Consider the following 14,690-nt stretch of genomic DNA (forward strand, 5'->3'; position numbering starts at 1 on the left):
ATTTATTATTGTAAGCGGAGATGAGAAAAAAAAAAAAATGAGTAAGTAACATAACAGGCAACAGGATAAGGGAGTGTGAAGAACATTCCAAAGAGACAATATACCAGACCGATTTAAGGATTAATAATAATAAGAGGCATTTAAATAAATTATGAAAGAAGTGGTGAGATGAGATATAGAGGACCTGAAAAAGAGACAGAGACACAAGGTCAGACCAGAAATGAATAGGAGTGGAGGAAAATATGAAGGATAGGAAAATAGAAGAATCAAAACTGTGTTAGGGATGGGATGGTGGGGGAGGCAGCCATGAAGTTGAAAAGAAATGCAAGTTGAGATATGTGTTAATGGGTGATTAGTATGGAAAGAGAAGACTGTTAAACTAGTGGGGTAGTGGAAAAAGAGGGGGAGGGGGAATGGAGAATAGGAGTATAGGGGTAGGGGGGTGAGAGGAATAATGAGAGAAAACTAGGGTTGGATTAAGGGAATAGTTGTCGATGGATAGGAGTGAAAGGACGATTTAAAGTTGTTTGACGATTAACGCAATTGGGGCTGGTCCTCATGTCTCTGGAAATCTCGAGGTCCTCGTACAAATCCAGGCGTAGATTGTTTCTGTCTTGGATGTTATGAATTAATTTAACACCATCAGGGATGTCAAGATGATGATTATTAACTTTCAAATGATGGGAAAAGGCTGATGTAGTGTCTCTTTTAGAATGTTCAGCAGATCTGGTTGAGAGTGATCTGTAAGTCCTGCCGATGTAAGAGGCATCACAATCAGAACAAGTCAGTCTATAAACACCACTACGATTCATATAGTGTATTGTATCCTTAGTATTTGTCAAAAAGTGGCCAAGGGTATTTCCAACTTTGAAAGAAATATGTATATTCTCAGAAGAGTTAGATACAATACGTTTAATCTTTTCAGATAGATGTGGGTTATGATATGGTAGTGACCTGTAAATAGCAGAAGATGAAGATGACTGATGGAAAGCAGAATTTTGAAGCAATTTAGATTCTCTTTTACGGATGAGTTTATCTATTATAGAGGGATCGTAACCATTGTTGACAGCTATTTGTTTTATAATGTTGAGTTCTTTGTTGAACGAATCTGTTGACATAGGTATAGAGAAAAGTCTGTGTATGAAGCTTCTGAAAGCTGCTAGTTTGTGTGATAGAGGATGATTAGAAGAAAAATGAATTACATGGTCAGTTTGGGTGGGTTTACGAAAGATACCAAAGTTGAATTGGTTGTTAAGTCTGGTAATAGATAAATCAAGGAAATTAATGGCCTGAGAAGATTCTAGTTCCATGGTAAATTTGATATTAGGGTGAATTAAGTTAATTTTAAGAAGTAGTTGTTGAGCTGAGTCATGATGTCCAGCGATGAAGACCAAACAGTCATCTACGTAACGAAACCAATGTAAAATTTCTGGATTTTTCATAATGTGATTGGACTCTAAATGATCCATAAAGACATCAGCTAGGAATGGGGATAAGCAACTGCCCATTGCTAAACCATCTGGTTGTTTATAGAATTTGTTGTTGAATTGAAAGAAATCTTGAGATAGACATAATTCAAGGATATCTAGTATCGGTGAAATGACATTGGGCTGAAAAGACTTGTTGACTAAGAGTGATTTTACCAGACTTAAAGTTTCGATTTTGGGCACTGAAGTAAATAGGTTGCTTACATCAAAAGAAAGCATAGTTATGTCTGGATTGAGATTGATGAGTTGAAGTTTATCAACTAATTGGTATGAATTTGATACAGTAAAACGGGGTGTGAAGTTGATTAAATTTTTTAAGGTGTTAAGTATGAATTTTGATAAAATAGATACTGGAGTGTTAATGAAACTGACGACAGGACGTATAGGAATTCCAACTTTATGTATCTTGGGTAAACCGTACAACCTCGGAATAAGAGGGTTGCCAGGCAGTTTGTTGTAAGGGGCCTCATAATTGGATAAAAATTCAGAGTGTTTTTTGATGTTATCTTTCAATTTACTTATGAATCTCTTGGAAGGATCAGTTGGTAAAATAATGAAATGGTTGTCATCTAGAAAAGATGAAACTTTATTGTTGTAAGTATCACGGTCTAGAATAACCAAACAATTACCTTTATCAGCTTTAGAAAAAATTAGGTTGTGATTAGCAATTTTATGTTTAATTGATTTAAGAGTTTTGAGATGAGATTGAGCTTGTTTAAATGATAGATTATCAATAAAAGAAGAGTTCTGAGAAGAAGAAGAATTTGAAGATGAAGAAATCTTATTTTTATATTTATTTATGTAACGGTAACAGGAATTTCTAGTTGACGTTCTTTGTGAAAGAGATAATGAAAGGTTTTGGATTACTACATCTGTCTCAATAGATAGACTCTCAAGATCGTGTAAAGATAAATCTTTAGGGACGGAGTATTTGAGACCATAGTTTAATAATTTAATTTCATCTGTTGAAAAGCTGATATCGGTAAGGTTCTTTATTCTAGGATGGAATTGAAAATCTGAAAACTTTTTATTGTTATTTCTATCCTGAGAGGCTTGATCATATACAGTTTTGTCTCTAATGAGATTAATAAGCTTGTTATGTACTCTATTGAATTTAATTGTGTTAGAAGCATCTACCTTGTCATGCACATCTGTCAAAAAATTATTGAAGTTAAATACGGTGTGCTAGTTTCAAAATACTCGGTAGGATGTAAGTATTCCCACATTTTTCATTTTAACAGTCACATTTTTAACCTTTTGCTTTAATCTAACGTGGAAATACTTCATTCTAGGCACTGAAGATGTTCTGTTTAGAACGAAAACGTTCTGCATTCGATGACATTTTATAGTTTTTAAATAAACGATTTTATACCAGAATACATCTCGAAGTTTTTACTTCTGTATTGGTTTTTTAAACTATGGTATACAGCCAACTATTGGGATTTTCCCATTGATTTTTTATTAATGACAGTATGGTCAATTTGGCTCTTCAGTATTTGCGACTAGCAACACGACGAAACAACTTGAAACTCGATATATGGTTTATTCAACAGTGTCTCAAATTCAAAGTTTTTCCAACTTTTAGTATAGTCAGGACATCAAAAAATGTACCACCCAACATCAGGACTTCACTACAGATAAAACTTATGAAAAAAGAGATATGTTCACATTATAGTAAACTTAATTACATCAATTGTAAGCTTAAGGTAATGTATGATTCTTTGCTCGATATTATAGGATTCATTAACTTCAATAATTTTTTGACAGATGTGCATGACAAGGTAGATGCTTCTAACACAATTAAATTCAATAGAGTACATAACAAGCTTATTAATCTCATTAGAGACAAAACTGTATATGATCAAGCCTCTCAGGATAGAAATAACAATAAAAAGTTTTCAGATTTTCAATTCCATCCTAGAATAAAGAACCTTACCGATATCAGCTTTTCAACAGATGAAATTAAATTATTAAACTATGGTCTCAAATACTCCGTCCCTAAAGATTTATCTTTACACGATCTTGAGAGTCTATCTATTGAGACAGATGTAGTAATCCAAAACCTTTCATTATCTCTTTCACAAAGAACGTCAACTAGAAATTCCTGTTACCGTTACATAAATAAATATAAAAATAAGATTTCTTCATCTTCAAATTCTTCTTCTTCTCAGAACTCTTCTTTTATTGATAATCTATCATTTAAACAAGCTCAATCTCATCTCAAAACTCTTAAATCAATTAAACATAAAATTGCTAATCACAACCTAATTTTTTCTAAAGCTGATAAAGGTAATTGTTTGGTTATTCTAGACCGTGATACTTACAACAATAAAGTTTCATCTTTTCTAGATGACAACCATTTCATTATTTTACCAACTGATCCTTCCAAGAGATTCATAAGTAAATTGAAAGATAACATCAAAAAACACTCTGAATTTTTATCCAATTATGAGGCCCCTTACAACAAACTGCCTGGCAACCCTCTTATTCCGAGGTTGTACGGTTTACCCAAGATACATAAAGTTGGAATTCCTATACGTCCTGTCGTCAGTTTCATTAACACTCCAGTATCTATTTTATCAAAATTCATACTTAACACCTTAAAAAATTTAATCAACTTCACACCCCGTTTTACTGTATCAAATTCATACCAATTAGTTGATAAACTTCAACTCATCAATCTCAATCCAGACATAACTATGCTTTCTTTTGATGTAAGCAACCTATTTACTTCAGTGCCCAAAATCGAAACTTTAAGTCTGGTAAAATCACTCTTAGTCAACAAGTCTTTTCAGCCCAATGTCATTTCACCGATACTAGATATCCTTGAATTATGTCTATCTCAAGATTTCTTTCAATTCAACAACAAATTCTATAAACAACCAGATGGTTTAGCAATGGGCAGTTGCTTATCCCCATTCCTAGCTGATGTCTTTATGGATCATTTAGAGTCCAATCACATTATGAAAAATCCAGAAATTTTACATTGGTTTCGTTACGTAGATGACTGTTTGGTCTTCATCGCTGGACATCATGACTCAGCTCAACAACTACTTCTTAAAATTAACTTAATTCACCCTAATATCAAATTTACCATGGAACTAGAATCTTCTCAGGCCATTAATTTCCTTGATTTATCTATTACCAGACTTAACAACCAATTCAACTTTGGTATCTTTCGTAAACCCACCCAAACTGACCATGTAATTCATTTTTCTTCTAATCATCCTCTATCACACAAACTAGCAGCTTTCAGAAGCTTCATACACAGACTTTTCTCTATACCTATGTCAACAGATTCGTTCAACAAAGAACTCAACATTATAAAACAAATAGCTGTCAACAATGGTTACGATCCCTCTATAATAGATAAACTCATCCGTAAAAGAGAATCTAAATTGCTTCAAAATTCTGCTTTCCATCAGTCATCTTCATCTTCTGCTATTTACAGGTCACTACCATATCATAACCCACATCTATCTGAAAAGATTAAACGTATTGTATCTAACTCTTCTGAGAATATACATATTTCTTTCAAAGTTGGAAATACCCTTGGCCACTTTTTGACAAATACTAAGGATACAATACACTATATGAATCGTAGTGGTGTTTATAGACTGACTTGTTCTGATTGTGATGCCTCTTACATCGGCAGGACTTACAGATCACTCTCAACCAGATCTGCTGAACATTCTAAAAGAGACACTACATCAGCCTTTTCCCATCATTTGAAAGTTAATAATCATCATCTTGACATCCCTGATGGTGTTAAATTAATTCATAACATCCAAGACAGAAACAATCTACGCCTGGATTTGTACGAGGACCTCGAGATTTCCAGAGACATGAGGACCAGCCCCAATTGCGTTAATCGTCAAACAACTTTAAATCGTCCTTTCACTCCTATCCATCGACAACTATTCCCTTAATCCAACCCTAGTTTTCTCTCATTATTCCTCTCACCCCCCTACCCCTATACTCCTATTCTCCATTCCCCCTCCCCCTCTTTTTCCACTACCCCACTAGTTTAACAGTCTTCTCTTTCCATACTAATCACCCATTAACACATATCTCAACTTGCATTTCTTTTCAACTTCATGGCTGCCTCCCCCACCATCCCATCCCTAACACAGTTTTGATTCTTCTATTTTCCTATCCTTCATATTTTCCTCCACTCCTATTCATTTCTGGTCTGACCTTGTGTCTCTGTCTCTTTTTCAGGTCCTCTATATCTCATCTCACCACTTCTTTCATAATTTATTTAAATGCCTCTTATTATTATTAATCCTTAAATCGGTCTGGTATATTGTCTCTTTGGAATGTTCTTCACACTCCCTTATCCTGTTGCCTGTTATGTTACTTACTCATTTTTTTTTTCTCATCTCCGCTTACAATAATAAATAACACCATACATCCAATCACTCTGGTCTGTCATATATATCACTTTCCTTACTTAGTAACATTCTGTCACTTCTTTCTTTTTAGATTCTTAGACTTCACTTAACAATAGGATACTGCACACCTATATCCATTACGACCCATTCAGTCAAACTTCTTTCAGATTATAACATTTAAGTTTTATTGCATTCACTATTCTTCTTTTTTCATCTATCTTTTCATTTCCATTCGTATCAGGCAACTTCCAATATCCATTTATCCCAATTTAAAATTAAAAAAAATTTTTCACATTTTTCATTTGTTTGATTTCAGTTACAATCACATACGTTCATAAAGTTTGTGCACTTAAATATATTTCATTTAGTTCAGTCTGTTCACTCCACTATCACCAATAGAAATCAATCTCATACTTTTCTATTTCATATACTCATTCAATTTAGATTCTTCTTTACATACTGACACCAACACACAATTTGACCTATATTGGTAGCTCTCATTTTAATTATTTTATTCACTATTCCACGTTGGTGGAATATCAAGATACATTACTTTCAATTCATTCAGTCCTTTCAAAACTACATAAAGATGAATTAGACTTTAGGTCACATAGTTTAATTTTATTATATTATTACATACTCTCATCATTTCACAATACTATATACAATCATATCCGTCACACATATATCTACCTCACTAACAGTAATCTTTAGTTATTTAATTTTTTAACAACTATTTTCCAACTTTTAACAGACATAATTATTCATTACAATAGTATAATAATAAATTTAACACAATAAATAGCCACCTTTTGTATATATACTGTTTTCTTGCAATATTCTACCGTTTACATTCAACCTGTTGTCTGCTTGCCTTGTTAGGCAACCAACATTTCATCACATAAAAACACTCTTAAATTCTGGTTTTCTCGGCTTGTTTAGCTTTGTTTTTCCATGCAAGTCTAATTATCTTATTATGTAGTGTATTTCCTTGTTTCAACAAACTCAACTTTCATCTCGTCATTTCACATCCGATGACGTCACAACTTAAACCACGTAATATATCTGCATTAAATTTAATGAATCTATAAGTTATTCTGGAATAGAGAGTTGCTAATTTAAACTTTACAGTATATTTTATTATTCAAATAATTTAAATTATTTTTGCAGACAAACCTTCGCATTTTATTAAAAAATCCAAAATCAAATGAAACTTTAACCAAAAATTGGCTTTATCTTGTCATGTCATGTCACCCTTGTCAAATTGTATATCCACTTCACAATTTCTCAGTTGGTCTGTGCCCATTGAATTGGCAAGTACCTAGTATCTTCGAGCAGGGAACCATGGCACCCTTTTAGCATGTGTTCCACTTTATCCATTAACATCGACTTGTAGTCATAAAATTTTAACATATTACATTATGTAAACCATATATGATGATGTTAACACTATTTACGGTGTGCTAGTTTCAAAATACTCGGTAGGATGTAAGTATTCCCACATTTTTCATTTTAACAGTCACATTTTTAACCTTTTGCTTTAATCTAACGTGGAAATACTTCATTCTAGGCACTGAAGATGTTCTGTTTAGAACGAAAACGTTCTGCATTCGATGACATTTTATAGTTTTTAAATAAACGATTTTATACCAGAATACATCTCGAAGTTTTTACTTCTGTATTGGTTTTTTGAAAACAAATATCGTTCCCATACCACCGGATTGACAACAGGTGGAATATTTTCTTCGGTTACACCTCCTGAGATTTTCTAAATTTATAAATCATACAGGATGCCGAGGAAATTAAAGATGAGAAAGTTCCAACAAGAAAGATTCCTTAATACTCCTACAAAAGAGTAAATGAATTAAAAACGTATAAACATTTTATATTTCTTTGCAACACGAAAATACAGCAGCTTCATAATGCTCTGGTTAAATCGGAGAGTGCTGGAAGAGTCTATACCGGTTTCGGAGATCTTTTTCCCCTCATCAGTAGTCCCATATCCTCTTCCCTCCGATTTCCCCAGGCATCACACTTTGGGGCTTTCCGTATTGCAAAGAAAGAAATGTCACGGATAAACTAGAGCTATCTACCGGAAAACAAAGTAAGTTATCAATCGAAGTAGCACAGAAAACGACAATAAATATCGTTCATATACCACCAGATTGACAACAGGTGGAATACTTTCTTTGGTTGCACTTCCTGAGATTTTTAAATTTATAAATCGTACAGGATGCCGAGGAAATTAAGATGAGAGAATTTAGAATCAGAATTACCACGCTGAGCAGACGAGTTGTGAATTATTTAAAATTCTCTCATCTTAATTTCCTCGGCATCCTGTTTGATTTATAAATTTTGAAAATCTCAGGAGGTGTAACCGAAGAAAATATTCCACCTGTTGTCAATCCGGTGGTATGGAGACGATATTTATTGTCGTTTTCTGTGCTACTTCGATTGATAACTTACTTTGTTTTTCGGTAGATGACTCTAGTTCATCCGTGACATTTCTTTCTTTGCAATTCGGAAAGGCCCAAAGTGTGATGCCTGGGGAAATCGAAGAGAAGGGGATATGGGACTACTGATGAGGTTGAAAAGAGCTCCGAAACCGATATAGACTCTTCCTGCACTCTCCGATTTAACCAGAGCATTATGCAGCTGCTGCATTTTCGTGTTGCAAAGAAATTGAAAATGTTTATATATTGTATAATTGTTTTAATAAATACACTTTTACACAACGTTTCATTGTGTAATTTTTGTGTCCAGGGCGCTCAAATTCGTAGATCCGTCCCTGTAAAAGACAAATAATAACATAAACGTTCACAATAATAAATAATAACTTCAGTATGCATTAAGTTCTCATAATTCTCTAACTAGCGGTTTATTGGATTGAATTTGTCTGTCTATGGTTTAAGTTTCATGTCAGCCAATAATTTTTATGTTTCAACAAGATTTTTCCTCGACTGGATCTTGTTGGGGACGGCCAATTTCCCCTCAATCATTCCTCAATAGATTCAATCAATCAATCCCTTTCACCCAATAGATCCGCCCCTGCTTCCAAATATTTTCCAGACGTACACTCTATTTGTTACGTACTAATAATATTTCGGCGGTTCCCCAAGATATTCAAAATTTCCTGCAGGAGGCAGTAAATCGCACTATTGTCTGCAGGTGACGGAAAATCCAGCAAAAGCAATTTCCGGAACTTTGGCGGTTAAAGTTACGAAACGATCGCGCAAAGTAAGGTAATTAGTATTGGACTTGTCTGCAGCCATTAAAATTGGAATTTGAAATGGTTGAGACATTGATTTACAGTTAATTTTGAAACTTTGTATAAGGGAATTTATTAGCGATTTTTGTGATCTTAATACTAAGATATCTAAATTGTAAAGTTGTGCTTATAACCTTGGGTCTATTTTTTTGAAAATAAAAAAGATTTTTAAAAATTATCTTAAAACATTACAAAATTTTGATACAGAACAGAAAGACAGACAAATGGAAACGTATATTATATTATTAAAAATCTAATAGAGAGAAACATAGTCTCTAGTGAATGCTAAGATGAGCGGTCATATAATATGTATAATAGTCCACAATACAGGGTTATTCGCTATATTTTGACCCCCCTGTAAACTGCTTTATTTACAGAATTAGAAAAAAATGTATAATACAAAAGTTATTCGATTTTAAAAATATGATTTTTTGACATATACTAGTGACGCCATGCATCTGGGTGAGAATAGGGGTCGTGTGCAAGCTCATTTGAAAGGTAATTCAATTATCTATTTAGTAATATAAACATTAAGATAATTATTTAAACACGGTATCCAAAAAAATTTTTTTCCATTAAATTAATTGACACAAAAAGAAGAATGTGTGTAATTTATTTCATTTAAAATGCATTTTACTGCTGTTAGAAAACAGAAATAAAAGTTTATTGCACAAATAAACATTGATTTTTGCTTAAATTCAATGTTCAAACTGCCAAGCGGCAGATGGGTGGTAGCTTGAACATTGAATTTAAGGGGATGGGTACGTATTTTCGGCTGCACTGCTATTTAAATAGGGATTCATTTTTTTCGAATCCTGAGAAAACTAATAAGTAGTTTTGAAAAATTTAAACGCAGAATGAAAGATTACGTTATTAGCGAAGGCCAAAAGTCCCTAAGAACTTCTAAAATGTTTATTTTAATAAGTTACAGGCGTGAAAATCTAAGAGAAAATTTAGTGTGATTTTTAATTTCAAATATCTCATTCAAAATAAACCTTTTATTTATTCTAACGAACTTTCTGCCATCGGTAATAATTTCGTCTTTCATTCTGAGTTTAAATTTTTCAAAAATATTCATTGGTTTTTTCAGGATTCGAAAAAAATGAACACAATGTCGGTGGTAATAATTTTGCAAATCTATCTTTGTCCTACAACGCACTCAGTGGAATATAATATTGTCAGCATATTGTCAGTCAGACAGTGACAATCAATGACAATTTTAATTATTTCAAAAACTCTCTCGTTGCAACTTTACCGCGCTGAGCAGATGGGACGTGAATTGTAAATTGTAGAATTCCCTCATCTTCTTTAGTCTCAGCATCCGTATGGCTTGCAAATTGTAGAAGCCTCGGAGGTGTAACCAGAGAAGGTTCCCATTGTTTTCATTCTGGTGGGATGTAGAATAGCATTATGTTGTCTTATATGCCATTAGAGTGAAAACATAGTCTTTTTGCTAGCAGTTGCCGCTAGGGCATCTATGCCATTTCGTTCGGTGCAATCCGGGACTGCACGCTGGGGTTTGTTTTGGTTGGATCGGGGAGAGCAGCATATGTGCCTCCTGATGAGAGACTAATAAGTTTCGAAACCGGTAGGGGTGCTTGCAGCACTCTCTGATTGGACTAGAATATGGTTCGGCTGTGTTTTCGTTTTGCAACTAAATTGAAAATGGTTATTCATTTTTGATTTACATTTACTCTGTGTGGAATATGAAGGGAACCATTCTCGTTGGAACTTTACCGGGCTGAGCAGATGGGACGTGAATTGTAAATTGTAGAATTCCCTCATCTTCCTTAGTCTCAGCATCCGTATGGCTTGCAAATTGTAGAAGCCTCGGAGGTGTAACCAGAGAAGGTTCCCATTGTTTTCATTCTGGTGGGATGTAGAATAGCATTATGTTGTTTTATATGCCATTAGAGTGAAAACTTAGTCTTTTTGCTAGCAGTTGCCGCTAGGGCATCTATGCCATTTCGTTCGTTGCAATCCGGGACTGCACGCTGGGGTTTGTTTTGGTTGGATCGGGGAGAGCAGCATATGTGCCTCCTGATGAGAGACTAATAGTTTCGAAACCGGTAGGGGTGCTTGCAGCACTCTCTGATTGGACTAGAATATGGTTCGGCTGTGTATTTGTTTTGCAACGAAATTGAAAATGATTATTCATTTTTTATTTACATTTACTCTGTGTGGAGTATGAAGGGAACCATTCTCGTTGGAACTATACCGTGCTGAGCAGATGGGACGTGAATTGTAAATTGTAGAATTTCCTCATCTTCCTTAGTCTCAGCATCCGTATGGCTTGCAAATTGTAGAAGCCTCGGAGGTGTAACCAGAGAAGGTTCCCATTGTTTTCATTCTGGTGGGATGTAGAATAGCATTATGTTGTTTTATATGCCATTAGAGTGAAAACTTAGTCTTTTTGCTAGCAGTTGCCGCTAGGGCATCTATGCCATTTCGTTCGTTGCAATCCGGGACTGCACGCTGGGGTTTGTTTTGGTTGGATCGGGGAGAGCAGCATATGTGCCTCCTGATGAGAGACTAATAGTTTCGAAACCGGTAGGGGTGCTTGTAGCACTCTCTGATTGGACTAGAATATGGTTCGGCTGTGTTTTCGTTTTGCAACGAAATTGAAAATGATTATTCATTTTTTATTTACATTTACTCTGTGTGGAGTATGAAGGGAACCATTCTCGTTGGAACTATACCGTGCTGAGCAGATGGGACGTGAATTGTAAATTGTAGAATTTCCTCATCTTCATTAGTCTCAGCATCCGTATGGCTTGCAAATTGTAGAAGCCTCGGAGGTGTAACCAGAGAAGGTTCCCATTGTTTTCATTCTGGTGGGATGTAGAATAGCATTATGTTGTTTTATATGCCAGTAGAGTGAAAACTTAGTCTTTTTGCTAGCAGTTGCCGCTAGGGCATCTATGCCATTTCGTTCGTTGCAATCCGGGACTGCACGCTGGGGTTTGTTTTGGTTGGATCGGGGAGAGCAACATATGTGCCTCCTGATGAGAGACTACTAAGTTTCGAAACCGGTAGGGGTGCTTGCAGCACTCTCTGATTGGACTAGAATATGGTTCGGCTGTGTTTTCGTTTTGCAACGAAATTGAAAATGGTTATTCATTTTTTTTTATTTTTTATTTCAAAAACATTTATTTCTGTTTTCTGACAGCAGTAGAATGTATTTTGAATTAAATAAATTACATAAATTCTTCTTTTGTGTCAATTAATTTAATTAAAAGTTTTTTTGAACACCCTTTATAATTAATCATGTTAATGTTTATATTACTGAATAGGGAATTGAATAACCTTTTAAATGGGTTAGCACTCGCCCCTATTCCCATTTAAAAAATAGTTTTTACGTTATCACGCCCAAATGGATGACGTCAATAATACGATAAATATATACTATGTCAAAAAATCATAATTTAAAAATCGAATAACTTTTGTATTTAAATTTTTTTCTAATTCTGTAAATAAAGAAGTTTAAAGGGGGTCAAAATGTAGTGAATAACCCTGTACATCGTCCTTTTTGGAAGATGATTACAAAAGTCTTAAAAATGGTTTTAACTGCTTCGTTTGAGCGAATATACCACTTTCTGAAAAATTTCAGGGTGCAGGTTGGACGCGTTTCCGCGTCCCGCGCCATTAACATATTTACGTTGTCGAACTAACGAAACGAGGCTGTAAATTTGTCGGACAAAAGATTAAAAATCTTTATTAATTAAAGATAAGTACTTTCAATTGAAAATTAGGAATTCTGTAATAACAAAAATACCGCGCTAGAGTGACATCTTGCGGGTGTCGGACTCGACGATCGCGCCCTTTTTTTTTGTCTGACAAAAATAATTTAATTTATTTTAACGTATAATCTTTTCATTAAAATTATAATTTTTATAGTTTTGCAATAACAAAACCTAACTGCGCTAGAGCTACAGGTTTGGGCGTGGGGCGTGAGGAAACACGTCCAACCTGAACTCTGAAATTTTTCAAAAAGTGGTAGACTCGCTCAAACGAAGCAGTTAAAACCATTTTTAACACATTTGTAATCATCTTTCAAAAAGGATGATGTACTGTCGACTAGTATTTTAGGGTATCATTTAAATATATTAAAAAATACATTCACCGGCACAAAAAACGGACACCCCAAAAATGGGTCATTTTTAATGTTTTCTATTTCCTAAACCTGATGTCCGATTTATTTTAATATGTTATAGCCTTATTCTTTAACAACATCGCTGTACTAATATTGTTGCTAGACAGGTACATTGTCATTGTATACAGGGTGTACAAATCAAACTGTGTTTTTTTCTCAAATTTTGGAACACCCTGTGGAATGTTCTAGCTTTTATAAAATACTGAAATTAGAACCCAACTATAGCCTCAGGTTTTCTTAATATTCTGTTTTTTGATTCATTCGCTTATGTTGAATAATGATACATTTAGGCACTTTAACAACTACCCCTATTTATCGTCAATACAGGGTGTTTTCAAATAAGTACGGCAAACTTTAAGAGGTAATTCTGCATGATAAAATAATGACAGTTTGCTTTGTAAACGTATGCCCGCAAATGCTTCGTTTCCGAGATAGGGGGTGTTGAAATTGTTCTTACAAACTGAAGATTTATTTAAAGCTCTAAAACTAAATACAAGTAAATAGGCGTAGTTGTTAAAGTGCCTAACTTTTTTATTATCCAACATAAGCGAATGAATCAAAAAACAGATTGTTAAGAAAACCTCAGGCTATAGTTGTGTTTTAATTTAAGTATTTTATAAAAGCTAGAACATTCCAAAGGGTGTTCTAAAATTTGAGAAAAAAACACAGTTTGATTCGTACACCCTGCATACAATGACAATGTACCTGTCTAGCAACAATATTATTACAGGGATATTGTTAAAGAATAAGGCTATAACATATTAAAAAAATTACTTAAATCGGACATCAGGTTTAGGAAATACAAGACATTAAAAATGACCCATTTTTTGGGGTACCCGTTTTTTGTGCCGGTGAGTGTATATATGTATTAAAACGATTGAGAAAAATGAAAGTACCTAGTACGTAATTTGATAAAAATAATAGAAGGTATTTAGGAATTTCTAAAGGAGTAGAAATAGAAAAAAAATCTGAACAATTTTATTGTGAAAATTATAGTTATCAAAGAGACAGTCTCAGTCGATTTTTATTTAAAAAAATTAGTCTTATTCATAAAATAAATGACGAGAAATAATATCAGAACAAGAATTAACCCACTACACAATAATAAACATATCACGGTAAAAATAATATGATTTGGCCATTGAAGTGCGATAATTATTGTTACTGACTAAGTAGAAGAGGTTTTGCTTTTAATTAATAAATTAACAATCCTCGACCATAACTATTTTTCTAATACTTTTAACTAACCAAAAATTACTGTCTTAGAGTCATATCAGCCCGAGTGTCTGACGAAGCAAGGATTCTGAAATGACGTCATGAAACTCTATTAAAATCTCCAAGCTTACTGGAGCATACTGTAGTATGTTAGGAATAACCTTTTATTTCCA

The 14,690-nt window shown here is 34.0% G+C and overlaps 1 protein-coding gene across 1 annotated transcript in view; it reads left to right on the forward strand.

Annotated features, from left to right (window-relative positions):
- LOC126883227 (GTP-binding protein Rit2) overlaps positions 1-14,690 on the forward strand; it is a 673,969-nt gene that overhangs the window by 518,318 nt on the left and 140,961 nt on the right. The gene's annotated exons all lie outside the window — the stretch shown is intronic.

Source organism: Diabrotica virgifera, chromosome 4 (genome assembly GCF_917563875.1).
Source record: "Diabrotica virgifera virgifera chromosome 4, PGI_DIABVI_V3a".
Lineage (NCBI taxonomy): Eukaryota > Metazoa > Arthropoda > Insecta > Coleoptera > Chrysomelidae > Diabrotica > Diabrotica virgifera.